This window comes from Aquila chrysaetos, chromosome 24, assembly GCF_900496995.4.
Source record: "Aquila chrysaetos chrysaetos chromosome 24, bAquChr1.4, whole genome shotgun sequence".
Lineage (NCBI taxonomy): Eukaryota > Metazoa > Chordata > Aves > Accipitriformes > Accipitridae > Aquila > Aquila chrysaetos.
The window spans coordinates 5897180-5909768 of record NC_044027.1 but is presented as its reverse complement, the minus strand read 5'-3'; positions in this window follow the sequence as shown (position 1 = coordinate 5909768).

Below are 12589 nucleotides of genomic sequence, written 5' to 3'. Positions count from 1 at the left end.
ACAAGGGGACAACCAGGGTCTGCGCAAGGGCTGGGGGTTTATTTGCAGCATTGGGACCGAGTGGGGAATTTGGGATCTGCATCACGCTCGCACCTGGGCTCTCTCAGGCAGAAACGTGGGCAACACACGCGAGGCCAGAACCGAGACCGTTGCAGAAGAAATCCCTGCTAAGCAGCCAAGATCTTAATTTTTTTTCCCACCCAAATAAAGTCTCAGCCAGAAAAGGGGCTGTATCCAGGGCAACGCTGATGCCTGGCAGCTTGGGTTTGCTGAGATCCAACCTGGGATCCCTTTGGACCAGCACCGGGGTAGGCTGGCTCCGGGCATCACTCCGGGGTCTGCCTGGAGGGGATGGGAGAGGCTCGGGGAAGGGGGGGGGGGGGGGGGTCTCCCAAGGCTCCGGGCTCCCCCAGAGCCTCACGGAGATGCTCCACTGCCATCTAGTGACAACGGGACCCCGGAGAGGGAAGGTCGGTGGCCCCGGCCCCGGCTGAGCCCAGCCGGAGGCGGCGGGTCCTGCCCGTTCTCCCCGGGGAGCGCAGCCGCCGGGGGTCTGGGGGTGGAGCTGAACCGTCTCCCCGCTGGAAAGGAGGTTTCTCCGTGGTGGCTGATTCCGTCCCTGCAAGGACAGAGCGCTTTCCCGCTGTCCTCCTCCATGCAACCCGCTGTGGGTACGTGCCTGGGTCAGCCTGGCATCGCTGGAGGGGAAACGGCTTCTCCAACCCTGACTGTCCAAACCCAGCATGCTCAGGCTCCAAACATCTCTAGAGCAGGCTATTACGTTTTAAAAACTTGCCTTTTCCAAAGGAGCTGATGGGAACAAGGTGCCTGTGCCTCCCTGGCTGTAGGTACCCGATTCCCTCCAGCGCCTTGGACATGCCATACCCTCCTGGAGCACCCTCTCTGCCACCTCCTCCCTCCCTCCTTTCCCTCATCGACACAGTGAAATTATTTAGTGCCTTTAACATAATTAACACGTTGCAATCCTAAACTGCTAGCAGCTGCCTGGCCCTGCAATTTATCCTTCCACTCGGCCATTAATGCCTCCCTTCGGGCGATTATAAAGTAGAAAAAATGCTGCAAACCCAAGCCCTGTGCTGGAGGAAAAGGAAGAAACGGGGCAGAGGACCTGTGTGCGTTAATATAATTAACACACGGCAATCCCAAATTGCTTGGCAGCTGTCTGGCTCTGTAATTCATCCTTCCACCGAGCTGTTAATGTGCCCATAGCGGCTGTTAGCACACACGCGTGTGCAAACCTGTGTGTAAAGCTGCCATGTTGTCCCTGTCCCTCGCTTTCTGGAGGTGATTTCCCTCCCAGTGTTGTCTCCCCAAACGTGTCTCACTCCTCCTTTTGCCACCCAAAATCACGGCACTTGCTGTATGATTATACGCCTCTGTTCTGTAATTACCTTTGCTTGCGCTAATTGTGTAATTGGGAGAGGCAATTACCTGGTGAGATGAGATAGGAAGAGTGCCTGGCTCGCTCTGCCAGCACGACTGCTCGTGGGATCCTTTCCTGGCTGGTCCTGGGGTAAATCAGGAGTAGGGTCCCTGTCCCTCTCAGGGAGGGAACCCCTGTGTTTGCAGTACAGTGCCTCGGCTGCATCCTGCTCATGCGGCAACTGAAAGCTCCCCTTTTCAGTCACCCTTTTTTCCTCTTTTAATATGCAAACTCCTGACCCTTGGGGTTTATGCCGGTGGTGGTGGCTCCCCCCGAATATCAGCCTTTCTCCCTTTCAACCCGCATGTGCCAGCTGCCACCTTACCTGCAAGATTCCCCATGTCAGGATCAGAAACATCTCCAGAAACATCTCTTTTTCACCTCTCTCCTCCCATGTGTTTGCAGACGTATGTCCCCAGCGCTTGGCCCGTCCCCAGCCTGACCCTGCTCCCTGTGATCTACATGGATAAACCCTCCTGGGATGCTGGAAAAAGGAGGGTGAGGTCCCAAAGGGATGGATGGGGCAGGGAGGGGAGGGCTCGGAGCAGGATTTGCTCCAAGATTAAGGATCTGACTTCTTTCAGCCGTAGCTTTTTCTCGTTGGTGCTCTAAGCTGATTGTGTTAAGCTGCTTGGTGAGCGATCGCTTTGGAAGTATCTTCCCAATTTTGCCTGGGCTGTCCCTTCGGGGCAGGTTTTTGGAAAGAAGCTGCCTGGGCTCAGGGTCTGATGGGGATCTGCTGGCTCCCCACCAAACACAGGACATGGATTTGGCTCCCAAATCCCCTCCACTGCCCTCAGCCTCTCACCTCCACCGATGCCCCCAGGTCCATGCCCAGCTTTCAGCTTTACCAGGATGATTCACCCACCGGGATTGCCAAGCGGCTCAGAGACCGAGCACTAGCAGAGGCCTGACAAGCTCATCACAGCTGGCACCCAGCACTTGGACAATGCAGCTCACGGTAGCCTTGGATTTCAGTATCAAACCTTCCCAAGGAGGGAAATTAAACCCAAGGCATGGCATGTTTAATCTGCTGGCAGTGCTAATCCTGTTTGTAAACACTCGGGAGAGGGATGCACAGCTCCAGTGCTTGGCCAAGCCCCTCGGCTTCCCGACTGGATCGCCCCGATCCCTCCCACCAGCACACACCTCTGACGTGGGGAGACGGGCTGCCTTTTTCCCTCTGAGTCCTAAACCCCAGCAGTTCTGCAGGATACAGGCGAACCCTGTGATGAGACAACATGGAGAGCTCAGCATTCCCAGCGCTCCCAGTATGGAGACGCTGGGATACCCCTGCAAAACCCCACAGCGCCAGAATCTGCAGCTCCTGCTAGTTTTTCCCAGCGTGCATGGAGACGTGCAGGTTGTGGTGCAGCATAGTCCCCCCGTTTTCCTCCCAGGGCTGTCCCCGCTGTGTGCAAACAATTAACAGGCCCCAGTTAACGGGATCCATGGTGGTGAGGGGCAGATCCAAGACGGTCCCAGCGAGGGATTTGAAGCTTTTTGGAAGCCCAGGGACCCCCGCAAAGGGCAGATGATGCCCAGCCCATAAATCAGTGCTGGCCGCTAAGCCAATGGGAGAGTGGATGCTCCATCGTGTGAGTAGATTCATGCAGTGCAGCCAATGGGGAGCTGGCTTTTTGCATATGTGATGAAGGGATAATTAATATCTGGGTTTTCCCTCCCACGCTGACCCCCCAAATGGGGGATAAAAGGGCTGTGGGGAGCACAGCAGCTTGTTATTTTTTGTGTTATGGTAGGGCTGAGACAAAGACCTTGTGGGCTACAGGCCTTGTGATGGTGGGGACCCCCAAAGCCACCCAGAGTGGGCTGCAGCGTGGCAGGGGCTGGTGGCCTTGGCAACCAGCATGGTGCTGGTCCCCTGAGGGAGTTCCTGGTCTGGCGATAGAGATCCCATGCTGAGGAGGGCAGGGGATGCCCAAATTTATGGCTGGTGATTTTTGTGCCTGCTCCTGCCAGTTGGCATCAGGTTGGCATAGGTGATGTGGGGGTGCGGGGAAAGCAACCCTGCAGGGATGGGGACCCCCGGGTGAGGGGTTCTGGGGGGAGGACAGGCAGGAGGGCAGCGATGGGAAGAGCGAGGGAGGTATCGGGAGGTGCAGATGGTACAGAAGGAGCTGCTGAGGGAGAGGGGGGATAATTATAGCCTGGAGCAGAGCTCAGCAGCCCCAGGTGCACGTCCCCTTCTCAAACTCAAGTGCTTGAATTGAGGCATCTTTAAAAAGCTGCAAGGGACTGGGGCATCTGCCCGGTTGTGTGAAGCATCTGTGGCTGCTCTGGGCAGCTTTTCCTTCCCCTGCTCCAGCGTGGCTCTGCTGGAGCCGGTTGCCAGAGGTCCCTGGCCCCAGTGGGTGGTTTGGTGATGGAGCCCTGGCTGGTCCCATCCTTGGCACAGATGCTTTCCCCAGTTCAGCCCTGCAAAACCCGGCTCCTTTCTTTCCCCCCATTGCATCTGGGCTGCTCTGGGGCTGGGTGTCATCCTGCCCCATCCCTGAGTGTCCCTTGCAGTCCAGGCTGGTGCTGGGGACCAGCTCCCATCACTGGCAGCTCTTGCAGCAGAGCCAAGGCAGAGGAGCTGAAATGAGCCCAAGCAATTAAAAGCACCCGCAGCAGATGGTCGGTGCAGTCTGTCTCCCCGCTGCCGCCTCCTCGCTCTTCCCTTTCCTCATCCTCTCTCCCGACTCCTCTTATTCTTGTTTTTGCTGACTTATCCCCCCCCAGGACTTCCCAACCCTTTCCCGGAGCAGGACCCCCACCTTCCCCTGCACTCCCAGCCCCTATTTCCACCCTAAATAGAGGTGCACGGTGCAAACCCAAAGTCTCATCTGCTGAGCTCAGGTGTCTAGGTGAGGAGATATCTTCATACATGGGGAAACTAAGGGATGATGGGGCCTGGGATCTGCTGGTTCCATCCAATCTTCCCCATCCCCAGCTGCAAAGAGATGGTGCCACGTGTTTTGTGCCCTTGGCTCCAGCTTCGAGCATCTAGTTGAAGGGGCTGTAAATTCTAGGTAACAAAGAGAAGGGAAGGTTAAAATGTCCATAAAATCAGCCTTGTTGATTGATTCCTATTTTATCCAGGCTTCTTCTGCATCCCCCAACCCTCCTTTTGATTCACAGCCCCCTTCTCAGCTCCTGGGTTGTGCTCAGCATCCCCGGCTCTGCCCAGGGATTAAATTTCTAGGTGGTGCAGCCAAAATGGAACCACAAGTACCCGTCTCTGACAGGGCTGTGGCTCGAAAGGCCACGGGCTTTGCAATCCCCTCTCCCAAACACGAACATCCCCCATGTCCCCCCCCTTCCTGGGGGACCCCCATGTGGCTGCATTCCTCCGCGGTCGCTTTCTCAGCGGTGGTGGCCGTGTCATTCAGCTGAGGTCGAGCCCTGCAGCGGGGACGATGGGCTTTAGCCCGGCCTCAAAAAGTTGCATTGTTTTTTTGGGGTTGATTTCTCCGGTTGTTTGTCTCTTCACCTCCTCCGGGGTCTCTTTGGCGTTGCCAGTTTTGTTGGGTGTCCAAACCTCCTCTCGGGTGGCAGCGGTTAAAGCCTGACCCGGACAATGGAGCGTGCTGCTGTCTTGGCAGCGGCTCCATGTGCCGACAGCCGTGGGGATGCTGGGGGGGAAGATGGGATGGGGACTGACAGGCGGTCGCTGCTTGGATGGTTTCCCACGTAAAGGCTGAGCTGGGTGGGTGTTTCCACTGGAAGATGCCCCGGGAGGTCCCCGAACAGCTGGTTTCGAGGTGTTCTTGTGGGGGGATGCCCTGGGGGGTCCCAGCTAGGATCCTGCTGTGCTGCGGCCGAAGGTCTGAGTGCTGTTGAACAGGGAGGAAAACCCTGTTCTCTGAGGCCTGAGTAAATCCTTCCCTGATCCCATCAAGCGTTGCTTGATCTCAGGGCTGTCTCTGGATTTGCTTGGCTCCAGGCCATGCCAGAGCCTCAGGGGGAGGGATGGGGCACAGCAGGGGAACCCCCACTTCAGAGCTGGCACCGAAAGCTCTGGGCACTGGGGAAAAGGAGGAGAAACCAGAAACACGGGAGGATTGAACAGGTACAAAACCCAAACCACAGCCAGCCCCACTCTGGCCAGGGGTACCACCCATCCCACTGTGTGGCCAGCACCTCTCCCCTCGGCAGAGCCATCTCCTTCTGTCACTCCCAGCCAGGTAAGGAGACTTGGGGAGGAAAATCCCCTTCTCCCAGCTCCTTGCAAAGCTGCAGCAAACCCTGCCTTGGCTGAAAAAAATCCCCCTCTCCCAACATCTTGCAAAGCTCCAGCAAATCCTGCCTTAGTGCAGGATGCTCAAGGCATAAGCCTGCATCCCTAGAGCGGGACAGGGTAGTGTGGCCATGCTGGACCCACACAGCTCAGCCCAGGCAGAAACACTCCTCAAAACTCTCCCAAGCCTGATTCCTCCTCCTGGCCCCTGTTGCAGCTGGGCTGGGTCTGTGCTGTTGGATGGGAGAGAAGAAGAATCAGCCCCAGGGGGCTAACGGGGTGGGGAGATGCCTTCATTCATGCCAGCCATAGCAGGGCAGCCCAGCTCTTCCTGATGGGAAAGGGCTCCAGAGGGGCCGAGCATCAGCGGCTTCTCCGCACTGAGGCCGGGGAGAGGCAGCCCTGCGGGTGGCTGTCTCGCTGGGTTGATGGGAGCTCAGCAGGGAGGGTGAGGGATGGCATCCAGGCTCTTCTCTCCAACAGCGTTTCACATACCTTGGGGCTTGGTCTGTCCTTAAAGCGCAGTGAAACCCCCTCGTGCGGGAAGCTTGGAGGGTTGGGGGGCACGAGGGAGGGGAGGGCGGCTCATCCCAACCCGCTTGTCTTCACGTGGATGATCGTTTCCAGCTGAACCTCTGGGATGGGATTTTTTTTATCAGCTGCTTTAGTCCTCTGAGTGACCTCTCCCAGCCCCAAGACCTCCTGCATTTTCCCCCTCCGCTGGTACAGCTCCGATGGGGGCTGAACCACAGCCGCAGACATCCCACTGGCAGGTGAGATGCCGGAGAGCCCGTGGAAATGCCCAGCTGGGTGATGGCCAGGGGATTCAAAGAGGAAAAAACCCAGCTGTGCCCAAGGTCAGGAGTAAGGAAATGTGCTCCCTTGGCCAGATGTTTCGGGTTTCTTTCGGGGCAGGGGTGCTCACAGGACATTGAAGGGTGGGTTTGTGCTGTGTATGGGGCAGTGGGTATCCCCACAGCATCTCCACGGGCAGCCTGACCTCGGAGACCTCCGAGGAAGGACACAGAGGCGCTTGTGTGCCCAGTGTTGGCACTGAGATCCAGTGGGATGTGCCGAGACGGAGCTGCAGGTAAAAATTCTTGGGAGGAGGGAAAAAACAGGTCAGATCTTTGCCGTCTGCTGCTCTCCACCAGTCATGGGTCAGCCCAAACAGCTCGATGGGAGGTGAAGTGAGGCTCAGGTGAAGGTCTCCAGGAACAGACAGTGGCTGTTTCTGGGATGAGACATGCGAGCAAAGAGCTCAGTGTGTTTGTGCTGCAGTGCTGCAAAACTCTCCCCAACTGCTGGAACGAGCACAGTGGCCATGCTGCTCCATCCCTGCCTGTGTCCTTCTCCCCAGATGGCCGTATCCTGCTCCTGGAGGTGCTCAGGCCTGGGAGGTGAGGGATTTGGAGGCTTGCCTCTGGTCTGGGGCAGGATGCAGCAATTCATTTGGGGCTGGGACTAATCCAGGAGAGCAGCTGGGATGGAGGGGATGGGATGGGGTCTGGCTCCCTGTCAGGCCTGATGGATCTTGTCAGGGTGGTGTGGGGCACCAGAAGGATTTTTCACTTGCACCCAGCTCTGAAAAGAAGGAGGGAGCCGGGTGAACCCACCACCCTGGCTGGCTCCATCTCCTGATGCCTTGCCTCCTGCATCTGCCCGGCGGGGCCAATGGACCACTCCTGCCCTGAGTCCAATTGCTGGGTGAGCCGGGCATCTCACGCCCTGTGTTTTTTCCACCTTTTCCTTGTTCTGCCAAAGCTGATTATTAAATATCACTTCCCTCATCCTTAGCTTTGTTTAGCTGCTAAGGGGTGAGCCGGCTGTGGGGAGGTGATACTGCAGGGGATGGGGGAAATTTGGGCCAGGGGAGCTCAGTGCCTGATGGGGGGGGGGAAGCTGAACAGGAGATTTGGGGACCGTTTTGCCTGGAAATGTATAGAAAGCAGCATCCTGGGGAAGAAGGTGTGACGTCAAAGGCAGCGCTTAAAATATACCCAAGGCAAAATCACATGGCAGCTGGTGAAACAGGAACCGATGGGCTCCACGCACCGAGTCCCGTGGGAGCCTTGGGGATCCGGTGGGAAGCATCCCCCAGCTGATGCCGGCAGCTTTGCTTTCTCCGCTCCCTTATTCCAGTGGATCCCTGGCTCTTGCCGAGACCTGGGAGCTGCACTGCCAGGCTGGGGACATCGGGGAGGGCTGGCTGGTGGCAGGTGGCCGTGGGGACCGCAGGTGGCCGGCTGGCTCCCATCTGCTCCCGGCCAGCCAGGGCTGCGGCTGCAAGGCCCTGAGGCAGTTTCTGGGTGATTTCTGTTGAAAGCAGCTACTGGTGGGGACCGGCTGGATGGCATTTGGCTGCTTCTCCTTAGCTGGGTAGAGAACGATGCCGGGTGCCAAGTTGCTGGGGGTTATCTCCCCGGGGAGGGTAGAGGCTGTGCCGGGGGATGATGAACAGCTCGGTGGGATTGACTTAAGAGCCCAGGACATGCTTTTTCTCCCCAGGGAGTGCGGGTTGGGGTGAAAATCCTCTGGTTTTGGCACTTTGAGCCCTGTTGAGTCTGCCAGGCAGGTTGCACAGTCGGAACGAACATCAGAGAAACAAGCCATGTGCTGGTTTGGGCAGCATCAGACAAGGCCATAGCAAACTCCCTCCCCGCTGGGCTGTGTCCTCCCTTTGGGACTCAGAAAGGGGACACATGTCCCCTCTCAAAGAAGCTGGCCTAAAGGCAGGCTGAGATCTCTCTTTATTCCTCCAGGAATAAACGGCACAGCCAGCAGCGGCTGTACAAGGAGATCTGAGGCTCAGCAGTCCTTTAAATGGTTTTTGTTTTTATTTCCAAGGACAAAATGTCCGAGGACCTTGCAGCTCCCCAGAGTGGGTCCAGGCGCTGAGACTGTCCCAGATCCCCGACTCAGGCCTCTGTGCTGGGCAGGGAAGGCTGGATCTGGCCATGAGGGAGGGCTTTTGGGCTCTACCCCACTGCACACCCTCCAGGGAGACGGAGGTGGCTCAGCCAGGGAGCACAGGCAGTGAGGGGCAGGACCTGGGGGTCTGGAGGGGGAGGAAAGCAGTATCAGCCAAACTACAGGCAAAGCCTTCAAAAAACCTTCTCTGAGATCACTCAGCCCCTCTGAAAAGACCCATCCAGGCCACCAAAACTACCTGGAAACGGAGCCTGCTCCACCGCGGCAGCCTGAGCCAGCGTGGTGCCACGCAGCCCCGGCGCTCATGAATTTGCCCCGTTGCACAATGCAGACTCGGCCGCGTCTGATCCGATGGCAGCTCGGCATGTGAAGAAAATTAAGACCAGAACTCAGGAGCAGCAGCTCTTTAAAGCATGTTGTCCCGCTGCTAGGAGCCCTTGCCCAGGGGCAATGGGACATGGTTCTCATTCCTGCGCCTGTGCTGGGGTTTATTATTTTTCCTTCTATTGTGCAGAGTCCCCTTTATTCCCTGCATGCTTGTCCCCTGGGGCTGAATGAAGCAGTGTGGTTTTCTTCTTGCGCTCAGACACAGCTTATTGCCTCCTCCCAACCACCCTTTTGTTTTTTAGACATGATCTCTAGGCCAAAAATAGATGGTCTCTGCTCCTTGCAGCCCCGCAGAAAAACAGCCAACAGGTGAGTGCATGGAGGGGCACCGGGGCTGGTTTCATTAAGATCACTAATAAATGGTAGATGTTTCTTTTAAAGGTCATTTTCTCCATGTTTCTTGATGTTTCCAGCTGGGGCTGTCTGGCATTTACCCCTCTTTTGGGGACACGGTACCCTGCGGGGTTATCATCCTGCCCCTGGGTGACCAGGGAGGTTTGGGAGCCCTTGGAAGTGCCACCATGTCTGCGTGGGCTCGCTGGTCACCAGCCCAGGGTGTCCCTGTTCCCCCCGTGATGATGAGGATGGGGCATCTCTGAGATGGGCGGGGCAAATCCAATGGGAATATCCTGGTCGGGATCCTGGCTGTGCCACCGCCTCACCTGTAGCCTTGGGCGCATCCCTTTGCCCCGTGGGATGGGGGAAGCAGCCTGGCACAGCCAGTTGGGATCCCTGGGTGGAAAATGCTCCGTCAGAGCCAGACATTCCTCTGCTCTGAGTCAGGCTGGGCTCTCCTTTCCCAGGCTCTGCTCCTTTCCCTCTGCGTTAGCAGCGCCTGGCCTCGAATGAGCCGTGACAGGTCCTGGCTTTGCAGGCAAATACATATTTAGAAACCGGAGGGCATTATCCCCTTCGATTATTACCACTTGAATGTAGGTCGGCTTGACAGCTTAGGTGGAAAATCATCTTCTGAGCGTACCGACAGCTCCACGCTCACTGTCCTGTTAATCCCTCCCTGTTTGCACCCTGCTTTGGGGGGGAAAAGCCAGGCTTAGGAGCCATTTCACCAGTGGAGGAGGCAATAAAGTAAACTCTTAAGGCAGCCGTCTCCTCCCAAAGGCACAGGGCACAAGGGTGGTCCCTGCGGCCAGGAGGGGTTTGGGGGGGGGACAGGACATCTCCCCGTGCTGGCAGCACCCTCACGATGCTCCAAACTGCTGGGGGCTGTCCAGGGAGGGATTCATTCATCCCTGTGCTCCCTGCAGATATCCGTTCATCCCTGCTCTCTGTCCATCCCGGCTTGTCTGTCTGTCCATCCCTTCCCATAGCTCTGCCCAGGTGCCCCTGCCTGGCTGCAGCACGTTTGGAAACGCAGGCTTTGCCGCATCTCTCCTGGGAAGGACTGCTCCATCCTCACCCACTCCCTCTAAATCTCCCTGCTGTATTTTTCCTCCCCCAATTGCAACTTTCATCCTTTAAAAAGCCTCAGCGATGCCTCCCCCATGCCGGCCCCCCTCCCCTGGACCAGTCCTATGAATGAATGGTTGGTGGCCCTGTGATGCCATTTCCATGGTGACAGATGGCAGCCGAAAATGCGGGGATCAGGGTCACATGAGAGCAGCGGTAAATTCAGGCGGTTATTTATAGGCTGCTGCTCCAGCGTTTATGGAAATGCGTCTATCTTCGACTGTGGTATCAGCCTTTCGCTGGCTCTCCGGGGCACTGCTCTTCCAGGAGAGACATTACTCATGCTCTGCTTTAATCCAGACTGTTCCCGCTGCTCAGGCTAGTGTCGGAAAAGTACCGGGCTCTCTGGGTTTGGGGTATTTTTTTTTTTTTTGAGCCTGTGTCTCTGGATCAGCCTCAGCCAAACGCAGCCGTAGCCAGAGCTTCTTGCATCTGACTGTGGCATCTTCTGTGCCAATTGCTGGCACAGTCTGCAGTGTGACAGCCTGGGCCATAACCTGAAATTTTGGTCCTGAGCGTGCATGTTCAGAGGCAGAGTCCATATCCAACCTTGTCTAGTCGTTTTTTTAGCTCTGATACAGCTGGGGATCTTTCTGTGCCTCAGTTTACCAACCAGCAATGCACTTTGGTGATGTGTGGCCAGCCAAAGGGAGATCTTTAAATCCTCAGGGGAGGATTTATGGCACCTCAAGGTGTCATCAAGTCACCTGTGACATAGGAACTGACCCCTTCCCAGCTCGAACAGGCTCATCCCTGCTCCACCCTGAGATGTGCAGGAGCAGGGGAGCTGAATGGCTGGTTCAGCCACTCTTAATAAGGTTGTTTGATTTCCCTTTGCTTAAGACCCCCTTAATAAGGTCAACCGATCTTCTTTTGCTTAATCTCTGAGCGTGCAGACAGCTTTATGCTGCTGGCATTTGCAGGTTGTGGGCTCTGCAGGTCCCTTTCCCCAGCCCTCCCAAGCTCGTACCCATCTCCCCATGGAGACAGCACTGGGATGCAATAAAAATCTCCATCTTCAGAAATTAGGAAGTTTTTCTTGTGCCTGCAGACAGCAGGGCCTTTCTCCCATCATTGGGTCTTCCCAGTGCATGTGATGAGCCTGATGCTGCTCTGCACGGAGGTGGTTGTCACTTTGCAGCCGGGGAGAGTCCGTCTCACATTGACCCTGCGTGGGCTTGAATTTCACGGAGGGAGAGGGTCCTCCACACCCCATAATGTCTCCTGGCCCCACTCCTCCATCGCTTTGTCCCAGACCCCTGACTGCATCTGGGCCCCTGGGCACTCGCACGGGAGCGGAGCAGGGAGGGTCCCCACAGAGGGCTCTCAGTCCCCATGGAGGTGTGGAGGTGACATGCTGTGGGGCACATTTCTCTCTCCCTGCTTGTTAATACCTACCGTTGCCTGTCCCCTGCATGTCCCCATAAGAGGGAGCAGGGGACCCCACTGACGTGCTGGCTGTGATGGCTCCAAGTCTCACCTTCCCTTCCCAGCCTGGGCATTGCATCCTTGCCCTCCATGTTTCATTCTTCTATCAACGAGAAAGCGTGATCCACAAGAAGGACTGTGACAAGATGCCACGTTTAAAACACAGAAAGCATCAAATCTTCAGAGAGGTCACGAAGGCTGACCGCAAACCAGAGGAACCCCTGGCAGGCTTTGACTGACACCCCATCTCTTCCAGGTTGGCTCACATCAGCCTCAGTCCCCCCACCCCTGCCAAGGCGCATCAGCCCCCGTGAGATGTGCAGAGACATTGCAATAAGCTGAGCAGACGCTGGGAATTTTGCACGGTAGTAAATCACGCGCCTCTTCCCCTTCAAGTGCTGCGTCGAGATGCCTTACCCCTTCCCCGGGATGGGTAAAGGCACAGATTTAATGGAGCGTGGCCTTATTTCTCCCAGGGGGGCAGGAGGGAGAGTTATGACCGTCGGTCTCGCACTTGGGCACTGGATCTCAGTGCAGGTGCTGGCTGGGCTCCCAAGTACCTGGGAGAATTGATCATTTTGTGCTTAATAGGCTGGAAAGGGAAATGGGTCCAAATGCCAGAAATGTGCATAAACATTGAGATCCAGGAGCTGGAAGGAGCATGGTTTGGTGCTTGAGATCTGAATCCTCCA